Here is a 14,046-nt window from a genome sequence, read left to right on the forward strand (position 1 = left end):
TGGTGACCAGTCTGTGCATCAGAATGGGAGCAGTTGGGGGTCTCTTTTCCACTCACCCCTTTTCCCATTCCAGTAGAGAAGTAAAGAAATGCACTTTGGCCTGATGGAGGGAATGCTTTTGCTGAAATACCAGGGGTGATGTGAAAATCACGCAGATTCCCTGCACTAAGCCCACTTTGATAACTCAAACACATCTTTTCCAGTAGGATGAGTGGAGAGGGGGCTGCCTCTAGCTCAGCTGTAGGCCTTCGGTGAAGGTAGAAGTTAAGCCAGTGCAAAGAAGACACTGGAGTATCATCAGCCAAGGTGATACCCAAACTATCAAAGAGAACCAAGGGAGAATCTGCTGGCTGCTGCCTTCCTGCACTGTCAAGGTCAGTGGGCTAATTCCCATATGGACCCTGCATCAGGAGGGTAAGAAGAGGCGTGGGGGAACCTGACAAGGAGCAGTGAGTATTCCCCCAAATCAAGAAGCTCAGAGTCAAAGTCTTCATGTAGTCATTCGTTCAACAAGCCCATACTCGGTGCTGCATTGTAGAATCCCAAAGTTGAGGCTAACTACCCACCTTCCCTGCTGTGTGTCAGGTCTGTAGGCATCTTCATGTTGCACAGGTGAGCAAGTGGATGCCATGAGTCTCACTCCTTTTTTAGCTTATTCTACATCCAAGGCTGCTATTGCACACCTTAAAGTGTGTGTGTGTGTGTGTGTGTGTGCGTGCGTGCGCACGTGCATGTGATATAGTATCTGTGTAATACATACGCACAGGTACTGCATGTGTTGATCGCCACTGTCACTGCTACAAACTGCAGATACTGTTTACTGAGTGTCTACTATGTGCCAGTGCCTGGCTAGGCACATCACACCCATTATCTTACTTTATGCTCACGTGATGGAACTAGAGCTTTACAGAAGCAAAGAAACCTACTGATTGAGAGTCGCTACTCTGAGCGGCAGAGTCAGTATCTGAATCCGGGTCCCTCACCTTCCACTCCATGCACCTTCTGCTACTTCGCGCTGTTTAACTGGTAACCTGTAGACCAGCGGTATATACGCACTGAATTTATACGACGAGTGAATTACAAAGAAAATTATTTGGTTTTGTACCCAGGCATGGGACCTGGCTGTTTTCCCAGTGCCCAGCGCTGAGTAGAAACGTGGCGAATTATTTCTATACATGCCATCTTATCCAGCACCACCATAACCAGGACCCGAGGCTCGGGTCCTGGTGACGACGGGTCTACATCTGGCCTCGCTTCCCCAGCTTTAACTGATGGACTCCGTGTCCAGAGTTCTCTGCTGTGGCACAGCACCGTGGGATCCGCCCAGAACGGGAGGCGAGAGCCGCTTGCTCCAGAGCCCTTTTCTTGTGAGCGGCTCTCCCTCCCAAAGGCAGCCAGTTTTCACTTCCATGGCTGGTCGAGGGAGACCCTTCAAACAACAGGAAACAAGAAATGGAAGCATCCCCAGCCAAGACTGAAGCTGTGGCTTGTGGTTTTGCTGTGTAACATGGGGCGATGGGGGGTTTGGTTTTGAACTTCAGGGAAGGAGACCCAATGACTTTCATCAAGGTCAGCGCCAGGCCAGGGAGCCTGCCTTGCTCACCGGCTGCCAGTTCTGGTCACCAGGAGGTACAATGAAAGAGGTTTACAATGAAAAAGCTTCTAAAATAGCAACCCTTCCCCCACGGGTTAACTCTGTGCACCTTTCAACACATCCAAGCTAGTTTGGTTGAATTCATTTCAGAATACTAAGGGACATCACAGAACACTGCTCCGGATTACGCCTTTTTGATGTGTTAAGGTACCAACTCTAAAGGCGATTCTTAAAAAGAGAACTATTTGGTTGCCTGCCCCTCTTTTCCCTTTTTCCTCCCGCGAATTTTCTTATTTCGGTAATTTTACCAGATGCCGAATATATCGGCTTGCTGGTTGGTCATTGTTTGGAAATTCTTCTGTTGGAGTACTTAGGTTATTTCTAGTTTTTGCTGTTAGAACTAATGGCTCATTTAGCATCTTTATGCTATATACAGCCTTTTCCTCCCGTTAATTTACATCTGCAGATAAGGAACTATTGGGTCCAAGAGCTCTTATTAGGCTCTTACTGCGTATCGCCTTATGCTGTCTGGAAGGAGTACGAGCAGCAGAACATGTTTCTGTTTTTGTTTGTGTTTTTTACAATCTCATCCCAACTGGGTATTGCTATTTAGGTTTTTTTACATATACTTCTAAAAGAGTATTTATTTATTTATTTATTTATTTGAGAGAGAGCGGACTGGGGTGGAGGGGCAGAGCTCTGGAGAGGGAGAAGCAGGTTCCCCACTGAGCAGGGACACCCCCGACGCGGGATCCCAGGACCCTGAGATCATGACCTGAGCCAAAGGCAGACACTTAACCAACCGAGTCACCCAGGCGCTTTACATACTTTAACTTCACATTGTCAGAGTCTGTAACTATTTATATAAAATACCCTCAAGCAGCCAGTCTCCTTATTTAAGGCAGAAGCACTTTGTCTTTCATTTTCCCACTGGACCAAGTTCACAATTTTTAATTAGAGTAGAAAGTCCAGGTGAGCCTACATTCAGTTTGGATAGGAAAAAGACCAAAAAAAGCCACCACAATCCCACCTCTTCACCACGTTATTCAACCATCGAATGCCCTGACTCCCTTGCAATCACCAACAGAAGCCCCCAGGACCCCGTGTGAATTCCCTGTAAAGACCAAAACTAACCACGCAATGAGCCACGGGTTTGTTTTGACTCCCATGGGAAGCCCCCGAGCTGAAGGGCCGTCTGCTCTTCTGAAACGCGCCACCCCAGTCAGGAAGACCCCAGCTCTGAGCTGGTCTGTTCGCAAGCCCCTCCCGGCTGCATCTCAAGTGCGAAAGAATAAAAAAGCTGCCTTTAATTTTCCCCACAGATTATGCAAATAGAAGGTCTCCACCACTCATTCAGATGAAAGAGGCTGTGTGCCTCCTCCAGCTTTCCTGACTCTGCGTGATGTCCACGGGAAGCGTGTCCTTCTCTGGAGTCACGACCATTGCTCTTTTGAGGATGGGCACCCCAGATGACAAGATCCACTTTTATGAAGTTCCGTTTCCTGAGTGCTTCCTAAGACGTCATGCAAAATTTGTCCTTTTAAATCTCACTGCTTTTGAATTAAATGTCACTGTCCCCTTTAAACCAATGAGAGAACACTTGAATCCTGGGGCCACCACTTCCTGTGTGACGTTGTCCCAGAAATTTCATCTCACTGAGCCTATGAGTCTCCAAACCACTATGTCTGTGGTTTCTCTTGCCCGCCACCTTCATCCCTCCGGGTTCTACCCCCTACACTCAGACTCGTTTAGACTTCTCTAAACGGAACAAGTGTGGTTTCCATCAGTAGTCTACCTGAAAATGGTTTGATTCCTTCTCTATATCCTTAAATACAACTTATGAGATTGAGTGTTGGGGGGGGAATCCTATCATTGTATTTAAATACAATTGATCTTAGAAACAACTGCTGAATCATTTTCTGGTAAACAAAATATATTGCTGCTTTGATTAGAAATGTAAATTAAAACTCTTCACAGTATATGGATAGAGCGCACATACCTCAATATAAAAGCCATCTACGAAAAACCCACCATGAGTATCATTCTCAATGGGGAAAAATTGAGAGCTTTTCCCCTAAGGTCAGGAACACAGCAGGGATGTCCACACTCACCACTGCTATTCAACACCGTACTAGAAGTCCCAGCCTCAGCAATCAGACAACAAAAAGAACTAAAAGGCATTTGAATCGGCAAAGAAGTCAAACTCTCATACTTTGCAGAAGATATGATACTTTATGTGGAAAACCCAAAAGACTCTACCCCAAAACTTCTAGAACTCATACAGGAATTCAGTAAAGTGTCAGGATATAAAATCAGCGCACAGAAATCAGTTGTGTTTCTATACACCACGAACAAGACAGAAGGAAGAGAAATTATGGAGTCGATCCCAGTTGCACCCAAAACCATAAGATACCTGGGAATAAACCTAACCAAAGAGGCAAAGAATCTGTACTCAGAAAACTATAAAGTACTCATGAAAGAAATTGAGGAAGACACAAACAAATGGGAAAATGTTCCATGCTCATGGATTGGAAGAACAAGTATTATGAAAATGTCTATGCTATCTAGAGCCATCTACACATTCAATGCAATCCCTATCAAAATACCATCAACTTTTTTTCACAGAAATGGTAGAAATAATCCTAAAATTTATATGGCACCAGAAAAGACCGGGAATAGCCAGAGAAATGTTGAAAAAGAAAACCGAAGTTGGCAGCCTCACAATTCCAGACCTCAAGCTCTATTACAAAGCTGTCATCATCAAGACAGTATGGTACTGGCACAAAAACAGACACATAGATCAATGGAACAGAATAGAGAGCCCAGAAATGGGCCCTCCACTCCATGGCCAACTAATCTTCAACAACGCAGGAAAAAATATCCAATGGAAAAAAGACAGTCTCTTCAACAAATGGTTCCCCAATTGGGGAAATTGGACAACCACATGCAGAAGAACGAAACTGGACCATTTCCTTACACCACACACAAAAATAGACTCAAAATGGATGAAAGACCTAATTGTGAGATGGAAATCTATCAAAATCCTTGAGGAGAACACAGGCAGCAATCTCCTTTACCTCAGCTGCAGCAACTTCTTCCTGGACACATCACCAAAAGCAAGGGCAAAAATGAACTACTGGGGCTTCATCAAGATCAAAAAGTTTCTGCACAGCAAAGGAAACAATCAACAAAACCAAAAGACAACGGACAGAATGGGAGCAGATATTTGCAAACGACATAGCAGATAAAGAGCTAGTATCCAAGATCTATAGAGAATTTATCAAACTCAACACCCAAGGAACATATAATCCAATCAAGAAATGGGCAGAAGACATGAACAGACGTTTCTGCAAAGAAGACATCCAGATGGCCAACAGACACATGAAAAAGTGCTCCACATCCCTCAGCATCAGGGAAATACAAATCAAAACCTCAATGAGATCCCACATCACGCCGTCAGAATGGCTAAAATCAGAAAAGCAAATGTGCCCAAATCCCTCCACTCAAAATCAGCCCAATAGTCTGATATATTTTTCTCCTACTCTTTTTAAAAACGTGCTTTACAATGTATTTCGATCTCTTCAGTTTTAGCATTAGAGTTGTGATTATACTCTGTACAGTTTTATATGTTTCAAACTAAATAAATTCTTGATAAATCTTTTATCCAGATTTATGATCCTGCATTCAGTGGACAGATACCCCATAGTTGCATCTGCTTGCTGTTATCAGAGTTAAGCTTCCTCCACGGCCATATTCGTTCATGTAAATAAAATACATATATTGGCATAACATTTCAGGGGGTGTGTTGTTTGGTTATGTCCATAACATGGATCCCAAAGAGAATGCAGGTTCAAACTAATATGGAAATTTTTAAGGCCACTGGCAGGCAACCTTTTCTGGGCTATGCATGTGGCCGGTTTGAACCTCTGCCAAGACGCTTCCTCGGCAAGAGCCGGCGCGCTCTCACCCACGTGCACTTGCTCTGACCGGTTCGTTTTCCCCAGATGCTCTGCCCGCCTGGCGCCTGGCAGCACGCGTCTCACTCAGGGCTGCCCGGTCAAGTCCCGGGGTATGGGACGCTCACAGGAGAGGGCAGGAGCTTTGCATCAGCGAAACAGAAAAGGCTGAATGTGAAAGAACCCAGCTGCGTCTGCGGGCTGCCGGGTTTGCCGGCTCCCGCTAGTGTCACAGCGCTAACTGTTCTGCTTAAGAACCTACGGAGAAAGTTTGCAGACTTTCTTGGCGACGTTGGTGAAATGTTCCCAGTTCCCAGGGTGGTTCTCTGAGACAGGGTTCACCCTTAGACATGGTCTTGGGGGAATTTTACCTGGTGTGGCCTAGATTTGAAGGACTTTATGATCAAGCACTTGGCTTTTCCCTCCTTCAAGCAGCTGCATCCAAACCCATCTCAGGGAGAGAGACTGACCAGATACTTCTAGATGATTTAGGAAAATTTTCAGTCAGATCACCATTTTTCCTAAACAAGATTCTGAACCTTCTGGAAGCCTGCATATAGCTCCGAAAATTCTCCCAGACTTCAGAGCTTCAGCACTCACAAAACATAGAAATAAAAGACACAGAAAAACAGCAACAATCACACTTAGGTTTATATAGACTTATATGCCTATATCCTGATATGTCAAATCTCAGTGTAAAAAACAGGTACTATTGGTAATAATAAATACTATTTAAAATGAAATTATAGTGAGCATTATTAGGAATACAAACCAGTCCGTCTGACCCAGAAATTCAAGTTCTAAATGTTAATCCTAAAATAGGACAGTTCTTCTAGCCTGAACGGGTGATAGCAGTGTGTGTGTGTGTGTGAGTGTGTGTGTGTGGGTGGGTGGTGTGTGTGTGTGTGTGTGTGTGTGCGCGTATGAGCAGAGGTAACGAGAGCTTTGGAATTCAAAAACCACTCTAGCATACTAATGGATCTGAAAGGTCCTATTTTAAAAACAATTTAATGACGTTCAACCCCAAAACCCTTGAACACAGGACTCTGTTTTTTAAGATACTAATACAAATAATAGTGTTCTCCAGAACACAGGTGGAGAAATGTTTCTCTTAAAGCAATAATACTAATTAATAATAATGATGCTAAAAAACTGAGTTGAAATGTCCCAGAGTTGGAGGCAGTTCTCCTGGATTACCACGAAATGATGTCGTGGAAGAAATGTAATTGGCTAAAATGATGTTTTAACAGATTAGGTGAAAAAATGCCAGTTATAAAGGAGTTTATAGGGTATGATCCCATTTTTGTTAAACAAATGTAAATTTGTACTGTGGCACATATAAATTATGTATGACGAGAAGGGACTGAATGGTTTTAATAATAGTTATCTCTGGCTAGAGGAAACGTAGGTGACTTTTTGTCTCTATGCTTATCTGCATTTCCCACATTTTCTACAGTGAAAGTATGTCCTACCACATTTAAAAAAGCAGAAGTTCTCCAAAGACAGACGAAACATGCCAGCGATTACGGACCTGCCCAGTGGCTTCCCTATACATTGGAGTGCAGCTGTGGGCTGATCGAGCCCAGTAACTGATGCTCCAGAAGGTTCTCTGAGGCTGACATAGTGACACAAACAGAACCTCTTTCTAGTTTCACAAGAACAGGGTGGGGAATTTAGGGCTGCGTGGCACGAAGTACACAGGAAAAATAAAAGCAGGTAGATTATTTTTGGTCACTTCACTGTTTAAAATAAGTGGCGCTGGCTGATTTATGCCTCTCATTGGCGTGTGTGCACAGACACCCCCTCCCTGTGGCTTTGGCCAGGTGAGTGCCCCACACGAGCCTTCTCTCTGCCAGAGCTGGATGTTCGGCCAAGGCTGAAACACAAGCTCCAACTGTTCTGCTCCTCAACCCCCCCAGCTCAGTGCACTCCTGCTAACCTTGAGCCTCCGTAGCCGGCTCGCGCAGAACCCAACCGGTAGGAGCCATTTGCCAAGCCCCTTTTCACTTTTCATTTTATTATTGCTTGCTAGAGCCTGAACTCAGTGACGAGGCGAAGTATCGATTCTGTCTATCCATTTGATCTCTGCTAATGTAACTTTTGTTTTTTAAATGCTGTTAGAAAAGTAAAGTCACATAGGCTATGTTACACTAAATAAATACCAGCATCGAAAAACCCATGGGGGGCACCTGGGTGGCTCAGTGGGTTAAAGCCTCTGCCTTCGGCTCAGGTCATGATCTCAGGGTGCTGGGATCGAGCCCCGCATCGGGCTCTCTGCTCAGCGGGGAGCCTGCTTCCTCCTCTCTCTCTGCCTGCCTCTCTGCCTACTTGTGATCTCTGTCTGTCAAATAAATAAATAAAATCTTTTAAAAAATAACCCTTGAAAGAAGGATCTGGACATGAAAATATCTGCAAACCCCAGCTTCGGGTTGCTCACACTTTTCTGACCCTTGGCTCCAACTTCAAACCCTTCTCGTCAGGTTCTCCCGGGGTTGAACTACGAAGCCAAAGCCAGCTGCTCGGGGGCCCGGGTGGGGGTGCGGCGGGTGGAGGATGGGCGCAGCCTGCAGTCCCTCCTAGGCTTCCCACCGGGGTCCACTTCGGTGGGAACCGGAGCCGGAGGACCACTGACCAACTCCGGTGAGCGCGGCGACCCTCGCCGCTGTTCCAAGCGCACCCCATTTTCTCCTTCCAGCAATGTCGCGCTGGGTCTGAGCTGGCACAAGGTGAGTAACACCAGAGCGGACCACCGAGGATCGGGAGGACAGAGATGTCCTTGGGGAAAGCATCTAAGTGGTAGAGCAAGCCCAGCGAGATGAGCCCGGTCTCGCTCCTCACCCTCCCAGCTGAATGACCCTGGGGCGTCATCTGCCTCCTTGGAGCCCCCAGGCCCGGGGACTTACGAAGATGAAGGGCTTGTTCAGCACCTGGTTCATAGAAGCAGGTAAAAAAAAAATTTTTTTTTTTTTTTTAATTTTTGTGACTTGAACTTTAAATCCCATGCCCCTCACTGGCCGGAATAACTCTCCTGCTCTTTTGGGAACAAGGCTTGGAGGAGCCGTGGACACAGCAGTGACAGTAACAACTTTTAGGGGAGGGGCTTGTGGGTACCCAAGGTTCATCTAGAAGACGGGCGTCTTGCAGGACATCTCCTTGATGGTCTACTGAACACCTGCCCCAACCCTACACCTGCAGTTAGAGCTCCCTTTCCATTGTCAGTGGAGCTCACTCCGGACTCGGAGAGAATGGCCAGCCCCAGAGGAGAGCACAAGAGCCATAGAAGTGTCAGAAAATTACGAACAACCTGAAACCAGGGCCCAGTGCTCAGGCAGTGAGGGGCACTGCCCAGAGGCCATGTGGCTCCTCATCCATGCGGGGACAGGGGAGCGAGGACATCGGTGAGCTGCTCGAGCCCTGGGGTCTCCCGTGCGCCATGCAGAGAAGTGGCGTGGGGCAGGAACTTGGTGCTGCACGAGGCACCTGATGGAGATATCTCTGATGGAACTCCTCTCCATTTCCAACTGTAAAGTGCTAGGTTTGGTCCGAACCTCGTGGGGAGAGTGGTCCTAGATTCGCCTGTTCTCAGAACAAGCTGAGCTCCGCGACTCCGAAGCTGGCTGCCGCCTGCGTATTAATTTAACTCCATCTTTAGAGCCCTTCCACATGCAGTGATAACCACATAGCACCGCCATCTAATTATAAGGAGCTCTTATCAATTTGCAGGATAGTTGCTTATGGGAAAGAATTATAATAAAATTTAGCACTACACCAACCCTCTATTCTGGAGAGGTAAACATCAGTCACCCAGCGAGAATGTTAGCATCCAGTCACATGCTTGCTGAGCGAATCTGCAGAAAAGTTCTTGCCTTGAGAAAACATCCCTGGTTCTTAAGCAGTTAACTTCCTAGAACTGAATCGCACAGAAACGTTCTGAGGAATGGGCGCAGGAGGAGGTAATGTCAGAGGAAGCTCTTTCTAGCACCCTAATTTGACCATGACGTCTGTCCCGTGGCCTGCTAAGGGGCTGTTGATGTGGGCACCACTGGACGTGGCAGAAAGGACGTGCAGGAGACAGACTCACAGACATGACTGAGGAGGAAACACTGAGCTTCACAGCATGTCTGAGCGCTGGACTCGACGTCAGGCACAGGAAGGCTGGCCTTGACCCTGCCTTGGCCTTGCTGGTGGCCTTGAGCAAATGGGGCAAGTCTTAGTGTTATCATCTGTGAAAACAGGCCCATGGACTTTGAAGAATGCTACGGCCCAGAGAATCCCTGCATTACAATGAAATGAGCACAGGACACATCCCAGGACCACCGCTGATCAACCATCAGCAAGAAGTAGTGCCTCTCTGGTTTACAAAGAGGCTGCCCTGAACATGCCCACTCCACACGGCTGCTTTTAGAGACGGAAGAAATGAATGAGGCGGGGAAATTGCTGGCGCCCGGGCGTGCAGCGGGTGTCCGTTTCCCATCACGCAGCGTCCCTTCGGAATGGGACATTCTAAAATGACAGCCCCCCCTTTGTTTGAATAAATTGCACTTATGTAACAGCAAAAGGGGCCCCCGAGATCCTCGGCCACCCTTTTATTTGGGGGCAAGTCAAGCACACATTGGATTGCGCCCACCTCTCCTCAGGAGTGTCTTCTTTCGTTCAGTGGGGGTAGGGCTGCATTCTGTCCGTATCTTTGCCCCAAATTTACGATCCCCCCTTGTCGAATGCTGACTGAAGTTTGTCAGGCGGGTCTGGTTCAAATGTTTATTTTTAAAATCACCCCAAAAGCAATGGAAATAAGAAATGTCATGTTTTTCTGTGTAGTCACATTAGCTTGGCCTCTGGAAATGGGGAAAAAGAGCTTAGAGGCAGACCCGACAAAACAGCCAAGCCACTGTTCCCACCTGGATATGCCGTCCAGAGAGGAGGCGGCTCAGCTGGAGAGGCCCCCAGGCTGGCTCTTTGCCAGTGCGCTCTTCTGGGACGGGGTACTGATGTCTCCAAAGCCCAGTGCTTTTGGGGGCAACTGTTAATGACCCAGGCAAGGACAGGGGAGGGAGATGCTGCCATTTTGGTATGCTGACCTGGTTTTGGGGGTAAAACTGGACACGAGTTCTTGCTGCATTTTATCTTTTAGCCTAAAATCAGATACGTACCTAAAGGAAGTCCTATGGGAGTGCAGTCTAGGTCCTGAAAATCGGAAGAAGTGGAAATAAAATGACCTACGTTCTGGGGCGGAAGACCGCGGTCTCAGCACCAAGCACTAAGGGAAAATGCTTGTTTGCCCATTTGATTCAAGTGTGACTTGTATCTACATGTCATTGGCTGTCTAGTTATCAGGCATCAGCCCGCCTATCTTTCTATCGGTTTACTCCAACCCACTGGTAAAGGGAGGACACACACTGCAGAGAGAAGAAAACAGGAAAACAAATATTATAAAAATGTGAATATAGCTATGGAGACAGTATACACATGAAAAACACAAAGAAAATACACTGTGGTCTATTAACATGGCTGTGCCTGCAAGAGATGAACGCGGAGAGATATGAATAAAAGCACATTTCCTTCCTTCCCTCCCACTTAACTTGAGAAACTTACATACTTTGCAAACTTTCTACAAGAACATTTCTGTGTGCTTAATGCCACTTTTGGTAACGCCGGTATAATATTCCAGAATTTGGGTGTTCCCTATCAACTTGACAATTCCCTTAGTGTTTAAAGAAAAGAAGTTAGGGCCCCCAGACAGTCCAACATCCCAGTCCAGATCATGGAGAAGTTCACAGAGACGGTTCTAGAAACAGGCTTCACCCACTATGAGACAGGGAGCTTGGGGTTTATGCCCTTCCCGCCTTGCCCCCGTGGCACATAAGCTTTGGGTGAAGTTTGGTTAGAGAACAGATAATTAAAAATCAAAACGCCCAAGTAAATACGCATCTGAAGTTATTTGTTCTATGAAACAAATTTATTTCCTGAAAGCAACTAAAATTTCCTTCGAAAGTGCCCCTGCACTTGATAGGATCAGACAGGGCAGAAGTCCCGGAAAGAACATGCCAGTTCATAATACCTGGAAAAGTGTTACCATAAAGACAGGCCATGCTTAATGAGCAACTACCCACCCAGGTTTTTGATGCAACAAAGAAGGATCTTTGCCTAAACAACAGGAAAACACATCTATGGGATGGGTCATTTAGTCACTGAACAAACAACTGTGAAGCACCTAACATCGGGCCCATCTAATACCTGAAACACAGGTGCAGGACTCCCGTATGGGTTAACCCCAGAACTCAGACCAGGAACCGGAAACAGATCCATAAACTGGCCATTTGTAGACTCGCACAACTGCAGGGGGCAACAGGACACGGGGCTCTGTAATCGCCCAAGGGGTTGTTTATGGGGATCGGGGCAGCTACTTCCTCCAGAGTCCTGCACCCGGGGCAGCATGAGTGAGGAAGGCGTCATGACGAATGCTCTGATGGAAGTGAGCAGAGGCACTGTGGGATCCAGTGGAAAGGACCCAGCTCTGCCTTACTGGGAGGAGATGGGAAGCCAGGAAAACCCCCCATCAAAAGTGACACTGACATTAGAAAAATAGTAGACAAGCAGGTTCAAGAAAAAGGCTCATAGAATAGAATAGGATCGAATGCTCATTTTTGCTTTCATTAGATATTTCAAGAAATGGATCAGAAGCACCCTCTTCATTTTCAAGGCACTGCTGGTTCTTCCCACACCGCTCCTGGCTGTGGTGGCATCTCCCACACTCGAGCGCCCCACGCAGTGTTTACTCCGGGGCTGCCCACTGTGACAGTTGTCTGTGAGCCGCCAGACAAGGGGAGTTCAGCACGGACCACACAATTAACTTTCTTTTTGCCCTCAGCCAGATTTCAAACAAAGACCCCCAGGGATGTCTGGAAAATTAATTTATTAAAAAGCAATAGCTTGACAATACACATGATGGCAGGAGAAATGAATATGTTCAATATCTTATAAAACAGTTGGCAATCACATAATAGAGCATTCATTGTCAATTTAGTAGCTTGTCTCATTATGCTCGGCAAATAGTTGTAAAATAGTGTATTATTCATGAACTAACATGCGTTAATTACTTTTAGTGCACATTTATTTTTCAAATGCAATAAGAGTTATATTCATCTAGCAAAGCAACTTATTTTGCTAAAGTCTGCTTCAGGATTCTTTCAAAGGAAGAGCCACAGTTGTGTTTCTCAAGCTTGAAAATACCAACTGACAAAAGTCAGTGCCTTTGTCCCAGCATAAAGCAGGCAGGGACAGCCCCTGCCTTCAATTGCCCAGCGAAGGGCTAGCTCATACTACCCCCCAGATAAAGACCCCACTCAGTGCCTATGCCAGTCCTGCCAGAGATGGGTAAGAGGCAATGCAGCCATCTGAGTCTCATTAAGAACTTGGCCATGTGACTTGCTTTGCAGTGGGATAAGAGCAGACAGACGAGCAGGGAATTGAAATGCTCTTGCATTGCTAGATGTGCCTTTTTACACTTAGGCCATTCACCACGAGGTAAGTGCTCCCTGGGGAGCACTATTCCGAGGAAAATGAGAGCCACACAAAGTAGACAGGAACCCAGGCCGTAGCCTGGAGCCAAACCCAGCCTGAATCAGCTGACCCCAAGCCTACAGACAGACAGGTGAGCAATTATAATGATTGCTGCTTTAAGGCCCTGCATTTTGGGGGTGGTTTGTTATGCAGCAAAAGCTGACTGATACATGTGGCATAAGCAAAATTTACTTTGGGATGCCTTGGGGAAATCCTGAAAGTAACTGGCAGTCAATTCACTTCTATCTCACTTACTCTGGAGGATGCTTGGCCCATGGGAATGTAAGCCCAGGAGAGAAGCCCCATACAGTATAAAAAGAAAACAGATTTTTTGCCAAATGTGAGCCTCCGACTGAAAGCCACTGGGGCAGCTGCTCTGGGAGCCTTGATTTGCATCAAGCTGCTTCCCACATGGGTGACTCTCTAGGGTAAGTTACAAGGAATGAATTTAGTTGGTGATGGCTGGTAATTCCTCACTGCAGTACTGCGGAGGGAAGGTCAGCCTCTAGAAATACCTGACCATACAGGCTGTTATAAGGGTTAAATAATAATAGAGTAAAACACGGAGGACCCCAGGTACTCAGTAAGTGGTGCTAGCATAAGCACAGTCGTGACGTGGCCACCGTATGAACTCTGCTGACAGTGGGGTTCGGCTGCAAAGTCAAGGGCAAGAGGCACCCTCTCCCATTCCCTACTGTCAGTCAAGCCTCCCCAGAACCCAGGTGTCCTTCCTGGCTCTCTCCCCAGATGCCGTCCTCAGAAATGCCAGCACTACTGCCCCAGAACACAACTGGAAGCCCAGCCGGGTCCCAAAACCGACACTTCTGCAGCCCATCCTAGCCGGACCCTTGGCTGGTGGGGTTCCAGAGAGGGCTTCAACAAGTAGAAGAAGATCTTTGAATCAAGCATCTTTCAAATGGGATCACTCACTTCCTG

General features: G+C 46.6%; 1 protein-coding gene across 1 annotated transcript in view; it reads right to left on the minus strand.

Annotated features, from left to right (window-relative positions):
• The window catches only part of MAF (MAF bZIP transcription factor), a 333,035-nt gene that overhangs the window by 235 nt on the left and 318,754 nt on the right, over window positions 1–14,046 (minus strand). The gene's annotated exons all lie outside the window — the stretch shown is intronic.

Source organism: Mustela erminea, chromosome 19, assembly GCF_009829155.1.
Source record: "Mustela erminea isolate mMusErm1 chromosome 19, mMusErm1.Pri, whole genome shotgun sequence".
Taxonomy (NCBI): domain Eukaryota; kingdom Metazoa; phylum Chordata; class Mammalia; order Carnivora; family Mustelidae; genus Mustela; species Mustela erminea.